Source organism: Oryctolagus cuniculus, chromosome 7 (genome assembly GCF_964237555.1).
Source record: "Oryctolagus cuniculus chromosome 7, mOryCun1.1, whole genome shotgun sequence".
Lineage (NCBI taxonomy): Eukaryota > Metazoa > Chordata > Mammalia > Lagomorpha > Leporidae > Oryctolagus > Oryctolagus cuniculus.
Window position 1 is genome coordinate 53,067,638 of NC_091438.1, and position 18,728 is coordinate 53,086,365.

Consider the following 18,728-nt stretch of genomic DNA (forward strand, 5'->3'; position numbering starts at 1 on the left):
CTACCACACAGGAGACTCAAATTAAGTTTCAAGCTCTTGGATTCAGCCTAGCCTTGCCCTTGCTTTTATAGGTATTTGGGAAGTGGACCAGTAGATGGAGAAATTTTCTCTTTCTCTCTCTGTCTCTCCCCTCCCCTGCACCGAGTCCTTCCCCCCATCTCTCTCTCCCCCTTTCTTTCTCCTTTTCAAATACAATTTTGAAACAAATGTCTAAGCATAAAGAACATGTAAAAGCAAGGTAACAGGAAGTCTTCAAAGGAAGACAATAACTCTCAAACAACTGATCACAAAGAAATGGAGAGCAACAAATGACCTGACAAAGAATTCAAAAGGATAATTTTAGGGAAACTTAATGAGATACATGATAATACAATCTAACAATATCAGGAAGACAACTCATATTATGAATGAGAAATTCAGTAAAAAAAAATGGGGAGCATAAAAAAGGACCAATCATAAATCTTGAAGCTACAAAACTCAATAAATGAAACTAAAAATAGAGTTGAGAGGTTCAACAGAATTGAGCACACAGAAGAATTTCTGAGCCCCAAGATAGGCCTTTTTAAATAACCCAGTCACATACAAAAGAAAAAACTTAGAATGAAAAAATTATTTGAGACTTATACCATTAACCAGGTTAACATCTGCATTGAGTGCTTCAAAGGGAGAAGAGAAAGAAAAAAACAATAGAAAATCTATTCAATGAAATAACTGCTGAAAACTTTCTAAGTCTTGGGAAAGATATGGACATTCAGGTCCAAGAAACTCAAAGTACCCTCCCCCCAACAACAGATTCAGCCAAAGTAGATTCTCTCTGTGGCATAATATAGTCAAACTGTCAAAAAATAATAATAAAGAGAATTCTAGAAACAGCATAGAGAAAAACATCAAGTCACATATAAGGGAATCTCCATTAGGTTAATAAGGTTTCCTTACAGGCCAGGAAGGAATGGAATGAAATATTTAAAATCCTGAAAGAAAAAAATTGCCAGTCAACAATACTATGCCTACCAAAACTATCCTTCAGAATGACGGAGAAATAAAGACTTCCCATTCCAAGCAAAAGGAATAAATTTTTATGTATTGAGCTCATTACTGTAAAATAACTTTTCAGCCCCACTCTGAAAACTACTGTCAGATAATAATATACTTGCTCCCATTTTTTAAAAAGAAAAATGGATAATATCCTTTAAAGCTTTTTTTAGGATTAACAAAAAAGAGTCAGAAGGAGCAAAATCAACTATATGGCTAATGGTTAAATATTTCCCACTGAAACTTTCAACAACTTGCCCTTGTCTGATAAGAGGAATAAGGAATCCATAACTACCAGACCAGTCTTAATGAAACATGTTTAAGAAAGTCCCACGTTAGAAGCCAAAGGGCAATAACTACTATCATGAAAACAAATAAAAGGACAAATCATATTCTTTCTAGATTTGCTATGTTTTTCATCTGTATCAACTAGGACTAGTAATATAATTATGTTTTTTTGAATTCACTGGGTTTTGGTATCTTGGTTGTGCTGGTTTCTGTAAGAGCTGGAAAGTGACCCTTCTGTATCTTCTGAAAGAATGTATTATTTTAATATTATTTATTCTTTAAATGTTTAGTAGAATCCAAGAGGAAGTATTCATTTCTGGAAGGAGATTTTTTTTAAACAACTTAGTTTTTTCTTAAGTGATTTAGTGACAATATGATTTCTTTTCATTTTCTTTTTTGATTTTACTTATTTATCTGAAAGGCAGAGTTGCACAGAACAATAGCGAGATATCCTCCATCAGCCAGTTCACTTAAAAAATGGCCACAATGGACATGGCTGGGCCAGGCCAAAGCTAGGAGCTTCACCCAGGTCTCCCACATGGGTGGTAAGGTCCCAAGCACCTGGGCCATCCTCTACCACCTTCCCAAGCATATTAGCAGGGAGGTGGAATCTAAGTAAGGCAGTTGGACACAAACTGGCACTCTAAGATGGGATGCCAGCATCATAGGCATCACCTTCATCCAGTGCATCACAACACAGACTCCTCATCAGAGCCCTTCTCTACAACGATAATGCTCCTGTTCATTTCTTGAATCAAACAAGGGCAGTTTGGTGAATGTTTCTATGGAAAATCAATAGCCACGCACCTCACAGTCCTAATTTGCATTTCTCTGACTTCTTTTTGCTTCCTTATCCTAAATCTTTAAAGAGTATCCATTTTTGTTTTAAAGAGCGGGAACAGGTATATTAATATCAAACAGTAGCCGGTGCCGCGGCTCAATAGGCTAATCCTCCACCTAGCAGCGCCGGCACACCAGGTTCTAGTCCCGGTCGGGGCGCCAGATTCTTTCCCGGTTGCCCCTCTTCCAGGCCAGCTCTCTGCTGTGGCCAGGGAAGGCAGTGGAGGATGGCCCAGGTGCTGGGGCCCTGCACCCCATGGGAGACCAAGAGAAGCACCTGGCTCCTGCCATCGGATCAGCGCGGTGCGCCTGCCACAGCGCGCCGGCCGCAGCAGCCATTGGAACGGCAAAAAGGAAGACCTTTCTCTCTGTCTCTCTCTCTCACTGTCCACTCTGCCTGTCCAAAAAAAAAAAAAATATATATATATATATATATATCAAACATTAGCCTTCTGAATACTGATAAAGAGAGTCATTTTATGACAATGACATCAATTGTTCAGGAGAACATAACAATATTAAACACTATACCTCTAATAACAGAATTTTAAAACATATGAAGCAAAATATGACAGAAATGAAAGTAGCAAAATTCAAAACATACTAGGCAATTTCAACACACATGACTAGATAATTAATAAAAGTGCAAGGAAAATCAGTAAGGACATAAAAGACTTAAACTTTATCAACCAACTTGACCTGACATTCATAGAACACATTATTCAACAACAGCAAAACACATCTTATTTTGAAATATAAATGTAACATGTGCCAAATACAGACCAATCAACAATAACTTAAACAACCACCACAATAAAAAGAAGCATTTTCTGGACCATAAAATAAATCCCAATACATTTAAAGGATTTAGACTACACATACAAAGTATGTTCTTTGTTACAATGAAAATAAAGTGGAAATCAGAAACATGAAGGAACCTGGATAATCTCCAAATATCTGGAAATGGAATAATATAGTTTTCAACAATGATAGGTCAAAGAAGAAATCAAAGTAAAATTAGATGACTGGTGATGATTGCTCATAACTGGTAATAATCTAAAAACCATTGAATTATATACTATTTCAGGGTGAATTGCATGGTACAGAAACTTAATCTGAACACACTTGTTTTTCACAAAGTAAAATTAGAAAGTGTCTTGAACTGAAATGGAAATATCAGAATTTGTGAATGCAGTTAATGCAATTTCTAAACTGAAAATCACAGCATTAAATGTCTATATGAAAAAAAGAAGCAAGGTTAGAGGAAAAGTTAGAGCATTAACCAACTAGAGCCTTCTGTCAAGAACTTCAGGTTGTGGCCAGCGCCGCGGCTCAATAGGCTAATCCTCTGCTTTGCGGCTGCCGCATACCGGGTTCTAGTCCCGGTCGGGGCGCCGGATTCTGTCCCGGTTGCCCCTCTTCCAGGCCAGCTCTCTGCTGTGGCCCGGGAGTGCAGTGGAGGATGGCCCAAGCACTTGGGCTCTGCACCCCATGGGAGACCAGGAGAAGCACCTGGCTCCTGCCTTCGGATCAGCGCAGTGCACAGGCCACAGCGCACTGGCCACGGCGGCCACTGGAGGGTGAACCAACGGCAAAGGATAGACCTTTCTCTCTGTCTCTCTCACTGTCCACTCTGCCTGTCAAAAAAAAAAAAAAAATCAGTGGGCATTTGGCCTACTAGTAATATGCTGGTCCCATACTTAAGTGTCTGGCTCATACTCTCAGTTCTGGCTCCCGATTCCAGCTTCCTATTAATGAGGAATCAAGGAAGCAACGGTAATGGTTCAAGTCATTGAGTCCCTGTCACTGACATGAGAGGCCCAGATTGAGTTCCTGGCTTCCAGTTTCAACCCCAGATAGCAGAAATTATGAGCAATGGGGAATGATCCAGAGTATGAGTTCTTGCTCTCTCTGTCTCTCAAATAAATATTTTTTTTTAAAACCCAGATTTTTAAAAACCAGATTTCTTTTCTAAAAATGAAGAAAAAAAAAAAACAGAGAGAAAAAATAAAGAAACCAGGAGAAGTGTTTAGCACAGTGGTTAAGGCATCACTTGAGATGCCTATATCCCATATCAGAGTACCTGGATTCAAGTCTGGGCTCTATTTCCAATCCAGTTTAATGCAATGCACATCCTAAGAGACAGCAGGTGATGGTTAAAAGTACTGAGTCCCTACCATTCACTTGAGAAATGAGATGGAGTTCTGGGTTCCTGACTTTGGTCTGGCCCAACCCTAGCCTCAGCTGTTGCGGGTATCTGGGGAATGAACCAGCATACTGAAGAGAAATATCAATATCCCTCTCTCTCTTGTTCTGCAGCAAGGAAGAAAGGAAAGAAGGGAGGAGTGGAGCGGAGGGGAGGGAAGAGGGGAGGAGGGGAGGAGGGGAGGAGGGGAGGGGAGGAGGGGAGGAAGGAGGAGGGAAGGGGAGGGATAGAGGTAGGAAGGAAAGAAGAAAGGAAGGCAAAAGAAAAGAGGGAGGGAGGAAGGAACCAAAGCCAGTTCAAGATCAATGAAATAGATAAAGTTCAGATAATACTTATGGTGCAGGAGAAGGAGACCAAAAATTGCATATTTCAGGAGCAATAGATGTAAGAGACCCAGACTGAGCTCCTGGCTCCCAGTTTCAGCCCCAGCTAGTAGAAATTGTGAGCATTCAGGCATAACTATAATCCTACAATTATTAAAATAATAATGAGATAATCATTAACAACTTTTTTCCAAAAATTCAACAACTTACGCTCCTTGTTAAAAAAAAAAAACTATCCAAGTAAACTCAAGAACTATATTATCTTAATAATCTGTAGCCTAATCTATTAAAGAAACAGAATGTGTAGTTAAAAACCTTCCCACAAATAAAATTCCAGTTTAGATTATTCCACTGCTATATTCTTTAGGTAACAATTAATACCAATTCTACAGAAACTCAGGAGAGTGAAGAAGGAAAATAACCCAGTTCTTTTCATGAAGCCAATATTACCCTAATACCCGAATCAAGCCCACGCATGCTCAAGTGCATGTGCCTACACACACACACACACACACACAAATAAAATTAGAAACCAACATCCTTCATGAACATGAACAACTCACTTTGAGAACTAAAAAATAATCTATAATAATCAAATGATGCTTACCATTCAAAAATCAAACAGCATTATTTACCATATTAACTAACACAGTAAGAATGGTCATTACACTTAATGGTATAGGACTGAATATTTTTCCAATAAGATCAAGAACAAGGCAAGGGTGTCCATTTTCACCACTTCTGTTCAACAATATAGCAGAGGTTCTAGCCAGGGCAATATGGCAAGAAAAAAAAAAGCATATAGATAATAAAGGGGTAATCACAGACAGCATGATTAGGTAAAATTCCTACAGAAGCTTCCCAAAATAAAGGCCATGAAATAAAGTGTTAGTTTGCAAGAACGCTGAATAAAGGGTCAATATTCATGAACAAGATATATTTTGAAATACTAGTTAAGAACAAACAAAAGGCCGGCGCCGAGGTTCATAGGCTAATCCTCCGCCTTGTGGCGCTGGCACACCGGGTTCTAGTACCGGTCGGGGCACCAGATTCTGTCCCAGTTACCCCTCTTCCATGCCAGCTCTCTGCTATGGCCTGGGAGTGCAGTGGAGTATGGCCCAAGTCTTTGGGCCCTGCACACACATGGGAGACCAGGGAAAGCACCTGGCTCCTGCCTTCGGATCAGCGACGTGCCTGCCAGTCGCAGCGCGCCGGCCGCGGCGGCCATTGGAGGGTGAACCAACAACAAAAAGGAAGACCTTTCTCTCTCTCTCTCACTATCCACTCTGCCTGTCCAAAAAAAAAAAAAAAAAAAAAAAAGGAACAAACAAAAGCAAAAATTTATAAATGCTACTTACAGAAGCATAAAAAAATATAAATTATTTTAGGAACAAATTTTAATAAGAGATAAAAGATAAAAAATGGTTAAAAGAAATTATAAGAAATCCAAATAAGTGAAAAGACATTCCAAAATATACCATGATTATAAACTAAGAGAGTCAATATTGTGGCAGGCATTTGGTGCAGCAGTTAATATGCCACTTGGGATACCCACATTCCATACTGGAGTGCCTTGAGTTCAAATCCTAGCTCTGCTCCTGATTCCAGCTTCCTGCTAATGCACACCCACAGAAGTACCAAATTATGGCTCAAGTGGTTGGGTCTTTGCCACCCATGTGGCAGACCTGGGTTCAGTTTCTAGCTTCTGGGCATTTAGGAAGTGAAACAGCAAATGGGAAAGCTCTCTGAATCTGTTTCTTCCTCCCCTCTTCTCCCCTCCCCTCTCCTCCTTTCTCTCCCCCCCTCCAAAGAAAATAATTGTTTCAAAAGACTCAGTAATGTAAAGATGTCAATTCTCTCCAAATTAATTTACAGATATAATGTAACCCCAACAAAATTCTCAGCAGTTTTAATGAAAATTCAAAAGCCAATTTTAAATTTGTATAGAAATACTAAGGACCTAGAATAGCCAAACAACTTTAAAGAAAAACAAAATTGTATTATTTATGACATGCTCAATCGGACTTGCCCCAAATGATAGAGTCAGAAATGTGCCAGGGGATTCCAATACAATCCCATCAAGGTGCCATGTACCAATGCCATCTCACTAGTCCAAGTGATCAATTTCAGGTCACAATTGATCACAATGATAGGTCTAAGAGTCAAAGGGATCACAAAAACAAGACTAGTGTCTGCTAATACTAACTGACAGAATAAAAAAGGGAGAGAACGATCCAACATGGGAAGCAGGATACACAGCAGACTCATAGAATGGCAGATGTCCTAAATAGCACTCTGGCCTCAGAATCAGCCCTTAAGGCACTCGGATCTGGCTGAAGAGCCCATGAGAGTATTTTAGGTATGGAAAGCCAAGACACTCTGGCAAAAAAAAAAAAAAAAAAAAAAAACCTAAATGAAAGATCTCTGCAAGTGAGATCCCAGTGGAAAGAACAGGGCCATCAAAGAAGGAGGTATCTTTCTCTGAAGGGAGGAGAGAACTTCCACTTTGACTATGACCTCGTCTAAATAAGATTGAAGTTGGCGAACTCAAGAGGCTTCCATAGCCTTGGCAACTCATGACAAGAGCCTAGGGAGATTTCTGACGCCATAAACAAGAGTGTCAAATTGTTAAGTCAACAACAGCAGTCACTGTGCACTTACTCCTCATGTAGGATCGCTTAATGTGTTGTTCAATGTGAATTAATGATATAAATAGCACTCAAACAGTATTTTACACTTACGTTCTGTGTGGGTGCAAACTGTTGAAATCTTTACTTAATATATACTAAATTGATCTTCTGTATATAAAGATAATTGAAAATGAATCTTGATGTGAATGAAATGGGAGAGTTGGGAGGGTCGTGGGCAGGAGGGAAGTTATGGGTTGGGGGGGAGCCATTGTAATCCATAAGCTGTACTTTGGAAATTTATATTTGCTAAATAAAAGTTAAAAGCCGGCGCCGCGGCTCACTAGGCTAATCCTCCGCCTTGCGGCACCGGCACACCGGGTTCTAGTCCCGGTCGGGGTGCCAGATTCTGTCCTGGTTGCCAGCTCTCTGCTGTGGCCAGGGAGTGCAGTGGAGGATGGCCCAAGTGCTTGGGCCCTGCACCCCCTGGGAGACCAGGATAAGTGCCTGGCTCCTGCCATCGGATCAGTGCCGCGGCGGCCACTGGAGGGTGAACCAACAGCAAAAGAAGACCTTTCTCTCTGTCTCTCTCTCTCACTGTCCACTCTGCCTGTCAAAAAAAAAAAAAAAAGTTAAAAAAAAAAGAAAAACAAAATTCAAAGACTTATACCACCCAATTTCAAGACTTTCTATAGTTGCAATAACCATGATACAGTAAGATTAGCATAAAAATGAACAATAAAAGAACAAAATAGAAAGCAGAAAAGACATATGTGGGCAACTGATTTTCAACAAAGGTGCAAGGCAATTCAATGAACAAAGCAAAACCTTTTTCTGTTGTACAAATGGCACAGAAACTACTAAATATGTCCACACAATATGATATGAAATTCACAAAATAAATTATCTTCTCACAGACTGCATTCTGACCTCAAAAACAAAAAGCAAATATAAAAGTAAATTGAGAGCTGCCGCCGCGGCTCACTAGGCTAATCCTCCACCTTGCGGCGCCGGCACACCGGGTTCTAGTCCCAGTCGGGGCGCCGGATTCTGTCCCGGTTGCCCCAGATTCTATCCCGGTTGCCCCTCTTCCAGGCCAGCTCTCTGCTGTGGCCAGGGAAGGCAGTGGAGGATGGCCCAAGTGCTTGGGCCCTGCACCCCATGGGAGACCAGGAGAAGTACCTGGCTCCTGCCATTGGATCAGCGCGGTGCGCTGGCCGCAGCGCGCCAGCCGCACCGGCCATTGGAGGGTGAACTAATGGCAAAGGAAGACCTTTCTCTCTGTCTCTCTCTCTCACTGTCCACTCTGACTGTCAAAAAAAAAAAAAAAAAAAAAAAAAAAAGTAAATTGAGAAAGGATAGTGTTAAGGTTCCCTAAGAGTAACAATGAAGATTCATAGAATATTTTCCATATTTCAAAAGTCTAATAAAAATCTTCTATTTAGTTAGGCTATATTCTATAGACTAATTTATAAATATCTGACTATTCTGCTTATATAATCCTTATAGTCAGAGAAACTTGAAAACTATGTGATCTGGAACAAAGTTAATTCTGTGCTGGTCTTCTCAGCTGTAAAATGTAAACAGTATCTATGACATAGAGTTAAATGTCAAATACTTTGACTTCTGAGTAATGGCTATCTTGCACTTAATGAGACAGTTACACTCTGGGTTATTGGCACATTTTTCTCCATCTTTAAGCCTCTAGCAACTAGCAATTAATGCTTACTGAAATGATCGATATCAGTTCTCCTCTCTACCTCTTTAGGCTAGAAATTTATTAAAGATTGGCAATGCTGCTTTAACACTTTTACAACTCAGATAGCTGTGTACCTGTAATCTGTTAAAATAGAAAAACAAATTATGATCTTTTATTCCTAAATGATGGTGTCCAGACCCCTAGTATGGGAGATAATCCCTATTTAAAGTAAGGACCTAGCTTCTCTTAATATAACTCACTTTCTGCCATCCAGAAAAATACCCTATGCTCCACCTTTTTCAAACAATTTTATTAGAAAGGCATAATGACACAAAGATAGGGAGAGACAGAGAAACAGAACTTCCACCCACTGGTTCACACCCCAAGTGGCTAAAGCCCCTGGAGACTGGCCAGGCCAAAGCCAAGAGCCCAAAACTCCATCGAAGTCTCCCACATGGTGGCAGGGACCCAACCATTTGGGTCATCATCTACTGCTTGCCCAGGCTCATTAGCAGGGAGGTGGATCAACCAGGACTCATACTGGCACTCCAATAGGGATGTTAGCATTGCAGGCAGCAACTTATTCAGCTGCACCACAATGCTAGCCCCTGCTCCAGCTTTTGATCATTCCCTGAAAATATTCTGCAATTTCACACCTTTCAGACTATGTACAAGGTAACTCTTTCCTCTAAAATCTCCTTTATTTCTCTCCTGCCATGATAAGTTCATGTTCATTCTTCAAAACTCTACTCACACGTTATCACTATCCAATATTCTCGATTCCCCATAGCCCCTTTTAATTATTACTCGATTTAAGAAATCACTCCGGAAGCAAAGGCATCCAGTGTCCAGAGGTAGCAATGCCATAGCCAGAGCTCACTGATCAGCAGCACTGACAGCCCTGATCCTTTCTGTTTCTTAACCTTAATCACAGTTCTGTGCATCTGGCATCATTAAATGCCTGACTCTTTTGTAAACTTAGTTCTCCACGCTTTATGCCAACTCTGAAAGCCATGCAATATCCTTCCAATAAACACCTTTTTTACTTTTTGTACAACTGGTTTTACTGTTTGTATTCAAGATTCCTCTCCTGCAATTCGTTGTAATGCAAATGAGAAAATCATGCTGGAATTAACACCTAAGCACATGCTTTTGCTCACTCCCTCTCAATTCTTGTCAGGTACTTCAACCAATGCAGAACTGTAAACACTGACACACCAACACCATGGAAAACTAGAGAAAGGTCCCACCTGCATACTTAAACCTCCAAGTCATTCTGAATATGGCATAGATCAGAACAAGGTAGGATGCACAAAGGCAATCAAACAGCCCCTGACAGACAATCATTTACCTTTAGACACTCAGAAGGCTCTTCTACGAATCTGGGAAGAGATGTGGGCCCCACCAAGACACTCATATATAGAGCCAGCTCTTCTGCAAAGCTATTCACATGCCTGAGTCGAAAACCAGTATACCTGCCAGCATAGTACTCTAGGACAGCCTGTCTCAGTCACTGCTAAGAAGAGGCCCCCCTATTTATCTGTGTGGCAAGATCATCACCTGAAGAGATTACAAATCATCATATCCTGCAAAGCGTAGAATTTTCCATAAAGTTACAGTAATCATGATAGTGCAGTATTAGTGATTTTACTGGTGAATTCTACCAAACAGTTGAAGAATTAACACCGAGACTTCTCTCAAAGTCCTCTAAAAACAGGAAGGGGCACTTCCTAACTTATTCTATAAGGCCAGTAATAACCACCCTTATATCAAAGTCAGTGAGAGACATCACAAGAAAATTAAAGCATAAATTCCTTATTAAAAATAAATGCAAAAATCCTCAACAAAATGCTAGCAAACTGAACTCAAAAGCATAGATTAAAAGATTATATATAATCAGCAAATGGACTTTTATCCTGGAAATATGGGGATGGTTCAATGTAAGAAAATCAACCAGGGCTGGCACTATGGGTAGCAGGTAAAGCTGCCACCTACAGTACCAGCATCCTATATGGGTGACAGGATTTGAGTCCCAGCTGCTCCACTTCTGATCCAGCTCTCTGCTACAGCCTGGGAAAGAAGAGGATGGCCGAAGACCTTGGGCCGCTGCACCTACGTAGGAGACCCAGAAGAAGCTCCTGGCTTCAGATAAAGCCCAGCTCTGCCTGTTGCAGCCATCTGGGGAGTGAACCAGGGATGAAGACCCCTCTCTCTCTGCCATTGCCTCTCAGTAACTCTTTGCCTCTCAAATAAATAAATAAATCTTCAATGAAAAAAAAGAAAAAAGAAAACCAACCAATGTAATACATCACATAAATAGAATGAAGGAAAAAATAAAACACATGATCATCTCAATGCAAAAAAAAAAGCATCAAAATTCAACACCCTTTCATGATAAATATGCTCATTAAACTATGAATAACAGGGAATCTCCTCAATATGATAAAGCCTATTTGTGAAAAATCCACAGTTAACACCATACTAAATGATGGAAAACAGAAAGTTTTCCTGCTAGGATCAGAAATCAGACAGATGCCCACTTTTACCAAACACTGTGCTAAATTCTAAGTTAGGGAAGAGAGAGTATCCAAATTTGGAACAAACTATCTGTTCAGAGATGACCTGATTCCATGCATATAGATAATCCTGGAGAATACACAAAATAACCACTATAGCTAATAAATGAATTCAGACAATCTGCAAGGTGTAAGACCAGCAGTCAAAAAAGAAGTTGTTTTTATACACCAGCAATGAAAATTTAAAAATGAAAATTAAGAAAACACATTACGGCCGGCACCACAGCTCACTAGGTTAATCCTCCGTCTTACGGCGCCAGCACAGCGGGTTCTAGTCCCGGTCAGGGCTCCAGATTCTGTCCCGTTGCTCCTCTTCCAGGCCAGCTCTCTGCTGTGGCCAGGGAGTGCAGTGGAGGATAGCCCAAGTGCTTGGGCCCTGCACCCCATGGGAAACCAGGATAAGTACCTGGCTCCTGCCATCAGATCAGCGTGGTGCGCCGGCCGCAGCACGCTGGCCACGGCAGCCATTGGAGAGTGAACCAACGGCAAAGGAAGACCTTTCTCTCTGTCTGTCTCTCTGTCCACTCTGCCTATCAAAAAAAAAAAAAAAAAAAGAAAAGAAAAAAAGAAAACACATTACAATAAAATACAAAAGAATAAATGCCTAGGAATAAATTTAAGAAAGGATGGGAAACATTTATATACTGAAAACTGCAAATACTGCTAAAAAAATTTTTTAAGGCCTAAATAACACAAAAATACCACTGGTCATGGACTGGAAGAGTATTGTTAAGATGACAATAGTACCCAAACTGATCTACAGATTCAATGTAATCTCTAACAAAATTCTAACAACTATTTTTGTAAAAACTGAAAACAGTGACTTGATCAGCCTTTGTCCTGACTGTTGATGTACAATGTAATACTTTATCCCTTTTAGTATTTTTTTTTCATTCTACTACTATTGGTTGAACTCTGTAATTAACACACAAATATTCTTAGATGTTTAAATTTTAACTGAAAAGTGATCCCTGTTAAATATAAGAGTGGGAATAAGAGAGGGAGAAGATGTACAATTTGGGACATGCTCAATCGGACTTGCCCCAAATGATAGAGTCAGAAATGTGCCAGGGGATTCCAATACAATCCCATCAAGGTGCCATGTACCAATGCCATCTCACTAGTCCAAGTGATCAATTTCAGGTCACAATTGATCACAATGATAGGTCTAAGAGTCAAAGGGATCACAAAAACAAGACTAGTGTCTGCTAATACTAACTGACAGAATAAAAAAGGGAGAGAACGATCCAACATGGGAAGCAGGATACACAGCAGACTCATAGAATGGCAGATGTCCTAAACAGCACTCTGGCCTCAGAATCAGCCCTTAAGGCACTCGGATCTGGCTGAAGAGCCCATGAGAGTATTTTAGGTATGGAAAGCCAAGACACTCTGGCAAAAAAAAAAAAAAAAAAAAAAAAAAAACTAAATGAAAGATCTCTGCAAGTGAGATCCCAGTGGAAAGAACAGGGCCATCAAAGAAGGAGGTATCTTTCTCTGAAGGGAGGAGAGAACTTCCACTTTGACTATGACCTTGTCTAAATAAGATCAAAGTCGGCGAACTCAAAAGGCTTCCATAGCCTTGGCAACTCATGACAAGAGCCTAGGGAGATTTCTGACGCCATAAACAAGAGTGTCAAATTGTTAAGTCAACAACAGCAGTCACTGTGTACCTACTTCTCAAGTGGGATCTGTCCTTAATGTGTTGTCCAATGTGAAGTAATGCTATAACTAATACTGAAACAGTATTTTACACTTTGTGTTTTTGTGTGGGTGCAAACTGATGAAATCTTTACTTAATATATACTAAATTGATCTTCTGTATATAAAGATAATTGAAAATGAATCTTGATGTGAATGCAATGGGAGAGGGAGCGGGAGATGGGAGGGGTGCGGGTGGGAGGGAAGTTATGGGGGGGAAAGCCATTTTAATCCATAAGCTGTACTTTGGAAATTTATATTTACTAAATAAAAGTTAAAAAAAAAAAACTGAAAACCCTCCCTCAAATACATAAGGAATTGCCAGTGGCCCCAAATAATATTGGGGGAGAGAAGGAACAAAATTGGAACATTCACTCTTCCCAAATTCAAACCTAACTACAAAGCTACAGTAATTAAAACCATGTATACTGATAAGGATAGTCACATGAACAAATGGGATAGAAGTGAAAGTTCAAAGTAAAATCACATGTATGATTTTTCAATAAGAAATTTTCAACCATTCAATAGGAAAGACAGCCTCCACTTCAACAAGTGTTACTGGGACAAGCAGATATCCACATATAAAATAATTAAGTGAACCCCTGTCTCATCACAAAAAATAACTCAACATGCATTAAAAACCTAAATAAAAGAACTAAAATCATAAATTGTCATGACCTCAGATTTGGCAATAGATTATTAGATATAACACAAAAAAAATGTAAAAAGGACAAAAAAAACAGACAAAATTGGACTTCATCAAATTTAACAAATTTTGTGCAACAAAAGGTATTATAAAGAAAATGGAAAGGCAACTGACAGGGAAAAAATATTTGCAAACTATGTATCTAATAAGGGTCTAGTATTCAGAAGAAATAAAGAACAGTTAACAATTCAACAACAAAAGAAAAACAACTAAATTTAAAAAACAGACAAAAGAAGCTGAACAGGCATTTCTCCAAACGCAGGCACATAAAAAAGCATTCAACATCTTTAGTCAACAGGAAAATGCAAAATAAAACCATGGATACTACTTCATACATACGAGGATGGATATAAATTGACTTTTTTTAGTTCAAAAAACAGATAACAGGGGCAGTGCTCTGGCATAGCAGGTAAAGCTGCCGCCTACAGCACAGGCATCCCATATGGGTGCCAGTTCAAGTCCCAGCTGCTCCACTTCTGATCCAGCTCCCTGCTAAAGCACCTGGAAAGACAGTGGAGGATGGCCCAAGTGCTTGGTTCCCTGCACCCATGTGGGAGAATAGGAAGAAGTTCCTGGCTACCAGCTTCAGATCGGCCCAGCTCTAGCTATTGTGGCCATTTGGAGAGTGAACTACTGGATAAAAGATTCTCTCTCTCTCTCTCTCTCTCTCCCCCCCCTTCTCCCTCTCCCTCTCCCTCTTCCTCTAACTGTGCCTTTCAAATAAATAAATAAATATTTTTAAAAATGGATACTAACAAGTGTTGGAGAGGATGTAAAGAGATTAGAACCTTTGTAGACTGCTGGTAGAAAAGGTGGAAGTTTAGCTACTACATAGAATAGCCTAGTAGTTCCACCAAGAGGTAAACATAAAATCACCATACTACCTAGCAATTCCACTCCTAGCTACAACGTATACTAAGAAAACTGAAAACAGGTACTCAAACATATATATTCACATATGTGTTCACAGCAACACTATTAACAGAAGATGACAAAATATCCATACGCAGATGAATACATAAACAAACTGCATATATAAAATGAAGTTTCAGGACCCACTTAGTGGCATAGCTAGTGAAGCAGCCACCTCCAATGTCAACATCCCATGTGGGAGTCAGTTCGAGTCCCAGCTTCTCCACTTCCAATCTGGGAAAGCAGTAGAGGGTAGCCCAAGTACTTGGGCCCCTGCACCCACATGGGAGACCCAGAAGAAGCTCATGGTTCCTGGCTTCAGCCTGGTCCAGCACTGAATGCTGTAGCCATTTGAAGAGTGAACCAGTGGATGGAAGATTTTTCTCTGTCTCTATCTTTCTCTCTGTTATTCTGCCTTTCAAATAAATGAATAAATCTTTTTTAAAAAATGAAGTATCATTCAGCCATAAAAAGAAATGAAGTATCAATACATGTTATAATGTGAACTTCAAAAACATTGTAAGTCAAAGATCTTACATTGCATGATTCTATTTCTGTGAAACAGAACATTTAAGTCCACAGAGACAAAAAACAGGTGGTTGTCGGGGGCTTGTAAAAATAATAATAATTCTCTCTCATTAGTAAAATCAACATCAGGTTGTCAAGTTGGCAAAGTATGATAAAGTCTAACAATAACATGATTTGTAAAGATGCAAGTGGGAGTATAAGTTTCTATCTCTAAAGTGCCAAAGGTTGTTAATAAAGAAATTTAGTGTTAATGATGCATATGACCTACAACACAGTAATTCTATTCTAAGTTTTTACCTTGGAAAAAACAAATGTGCTAAAGAACACATGTACAGAATTTCTTGCAATAAAACAAAATAAAATTAATCTAAAAATATATCACTAAAACAATATAGAAGTAATTTGAGGTTTAATCATATAACAGAATCCCTATATAGATAATATAATCAAACCAGAGTCCAAAACAGCAACATACCACAAACTGCAAAAATAATGTTGAGGGGAAAAAACTGTTTAAGAATATGCAGAAGGGGGGCCAGCGCTGTGGCACAGTACGTTAAGCCTCCATCTGGGGCATCCCATCTGGGCACTAGTTCGTGTCCTGGCTGTTCCTCTTCTGATTCAGCTCTCTGCTGTGACCTGGGAAAACAGTAGAGGATGGCTCAAGTGCCTGAGCCTCTGCAGCCACAGGGCAAATCCAGAAGAAACTCCTGGCTCCTGGCTTCAAATCGCACAGCTACGGTCATTGCGGCCATTTGGGGAGTGAACCAGCACATGGAAGATCTTTCTCTCTCTCTCTCTCTCCCTCTCTCTGTAACTCTTTCTCAAATAAATAAATAAAATATTTTTTATAAAGAAGATGCAGAACTACCTAATTTATTTCAACAAATGGTTATGTTATAGAAGTGTACTAAAGGCCGGCGCCGCGGCTCACTAGGCTAATCCTCCCTCTGCGGCGCCAGCACCCCAGGTTCTAGTCCCAGTTGGGGTGCTGGATTCTGTCCCGGTTGCCCCTCTTCCAGTCCAGCTCTCTGCTGTGGCCCAGGAGTGCAGTGGAGGATGGCCTAAGTGCTTGGGCCTTGCACCCGCATGGGAGACCAGGAGAAGCACCCGGCTCCTGGCTTCAGATCAGCACAGTGTGCCTGCAGCAGCACGCCAGCCACAGCGGCCATTGAGGGGTGAACCAACGGAAAAAGAAGACCTTTCTCTCTGTCTCTCTCTCACTGTCTACTCTGCCTGTCAAAAAAAAAAAAAATAGGTGTACTAAAAATGACAATGTCCAACTCATAGTAAAGGCTTACTTCAAGAAGGACAATCTTCAGCTAAAATGAGAAAATGTTCAGTTTAACTAAGCTAAATAACAGGTATATGACATTCACTAATATCACCTGGGAAGGCTTTTGATGTATAACTTCTTTGAAACTAAAATCATGGGGTCAGTATCATGGTGCAGCAGTTTAAATCACTGCTTACAAAACCAGCATCCCATATCAGAGTGCCAGTTTGAGTCCTGGCTGCTCTGCCTCTGATCCAGTTTCCTGCTAATCTGCAGGAAAAGCAGAGAAATATGGTCCAAGTACTTAGGCCCCTGCAACCCACATGGGAGACCAGGATGGAGTTTCAGGCTTCTGACTTTAGGCTGGCCCAGACACAGCCATTGCAGGCATTTGAGGAGTGAACCAGGGGATTGAAGATTTCTTTTTTCTCTTTCTAGTCCTCTTTCTTTCTCTGTTGATCTGCCTTATAAATAAATTTTTAAAAATAAATAAACTAATAAGTATCTTAAAGATATAGAGGAATTCACTTGTTAGATATTAAAACATACTTCTACAAAATCATGAAATTAAAAAATAGTGTGGTACTTTTGGAGAGTAACCAGAAAGACCTACAGGGATTAAGGGAAAAAAAAACTATAAGGATACAAATATTTAACTAATCTCCCATTGACAGACATTTAGATCATTTACAATATATCATGTTATAGCTTCAGGGGACATTCTTGAACATTTCTTTGTGCACTGATGTGAAGATTTCCTAAGGTTAAGTTCCCAGAATTGCTGAATCAAAGAATATGCACTTAAAATTACATGGGATAACTAAATTGCTCTTCATGAAAATTCCATTAATTTACATTTATACCCACAGGTCACCAGAGAAGCCAGCTGCTCAATGTTTACCTTACCCTAGGTGTTACCCATCTTTACATAGTAAATTAAAGATAGGTGTTTATTAATGGCATCAGAAACATCAAAATACTATATAAATAAAAGATATATACAAATTTTGTATCAGATGCTACTTTACTGTCATGTAATTGAAAGTCATATATGCATATTTAACTTCATAAACATACAAATATAACCATAAACAGCTTCATGTAAATCGTTAAATATATAGACACATACCGTTGTCCCAGATCTCAATTTAGCACAAATGGTGGGTATAATTTTTTCAGATATCAATGTTTAGTTCCTGATAAAAGAAAAAAGTCTTCAGGATATCTTCCTGTTATTTCCAAACTAGTCCATATATCAGATATGCATAAATTAATTATATAAATGCACATGAGCAAAAACTACAAATGGAGAAAAGTAAGCTGTAATTTATCTGAACTCTTAAAAAAAAAAAAAAAAGCCAATGACCTGATACTTGTACCAGAACCTCAAATAAATGGCAAGGTTATTTCTATGATCACTGGAATGGGACCCAAAAAGTATTAATACATGCTTTAAGAATGATGTCAATGGAGCCAGCACTGGGGCAGTTAAGTTGCCACTTACAATGCCAGTATCCCACATCTGAGTGCCAGTTTGAGCCCCAACTACTTCACTTCTGACTCAGCTCCCTGTTAATGTACCTAAGAAAGTAGTGGGTGATGGTCCAAGTACTTGGGCCTCTGCCAGCCACATGGAAGATCCAGATGGAGTTCCAGGCTCCTGGTTTCAGCCTGGCCCAGACCTGACCATTGTGACTATTTGGGGAGTGAACTAGTTAGTTCACTAGCTTGCTCACACTGTCTCTGCCAAATAAATAAATAAATATTAAAAAAAAAAAAAAGAATGACGTTGGGGTTGGTGCTGTGGCACAGTAGGTTAATCCTCCACCTGAGATGATGGCAACCCATATGGGCGACAGTTCTAGTCCTGGCTGCTCTTCTTCCAATCCAGCTCTCTGCATGGCCTGAGAAAGCAGTGGAAGATGGCCCAAGACCCTGGGACCCCTGCACACACGTGGGAGACCCAGAAGAAACTCCTGGTTCCTGGCTTCAGATCGGTCCCAGCTCCTGCCAT

The 18,728-nt window shown here is 39.9% G+C and overlaps 1 protein-coding gene across 6 annotated transcripts in view; it reads right to left on the bottom strand.

Annotated features, from left to right (window-relative positions):
- The window catches only part of MAN1A2 (mannosidase alpha class 1A member 2), a 195,288-nt gene that overhangs the window by 163,974 nt on the left and 12,586 nt on the right, over nt 1-18,728 (bottom strand). For 2 of the 6 annotated variants that reach the window (XM_051857357.2, XM_051857355.2), the window contains one exon: nt 17,844-17,910. The exons of 3 other annotated variants lie outside the window; for them this stretch is intronic. The gene's annotated coding sequence lies outside the window, so the exon portion shown is untranslated. Of the gene's footprint in view, nt 1-15,913; nt 15,932-17,843; nt 17,911-18,728 lie in introns of those variants that run through there. One more of the 6 variants, XM_051857359.2, reaches the window with a different exon arrangement.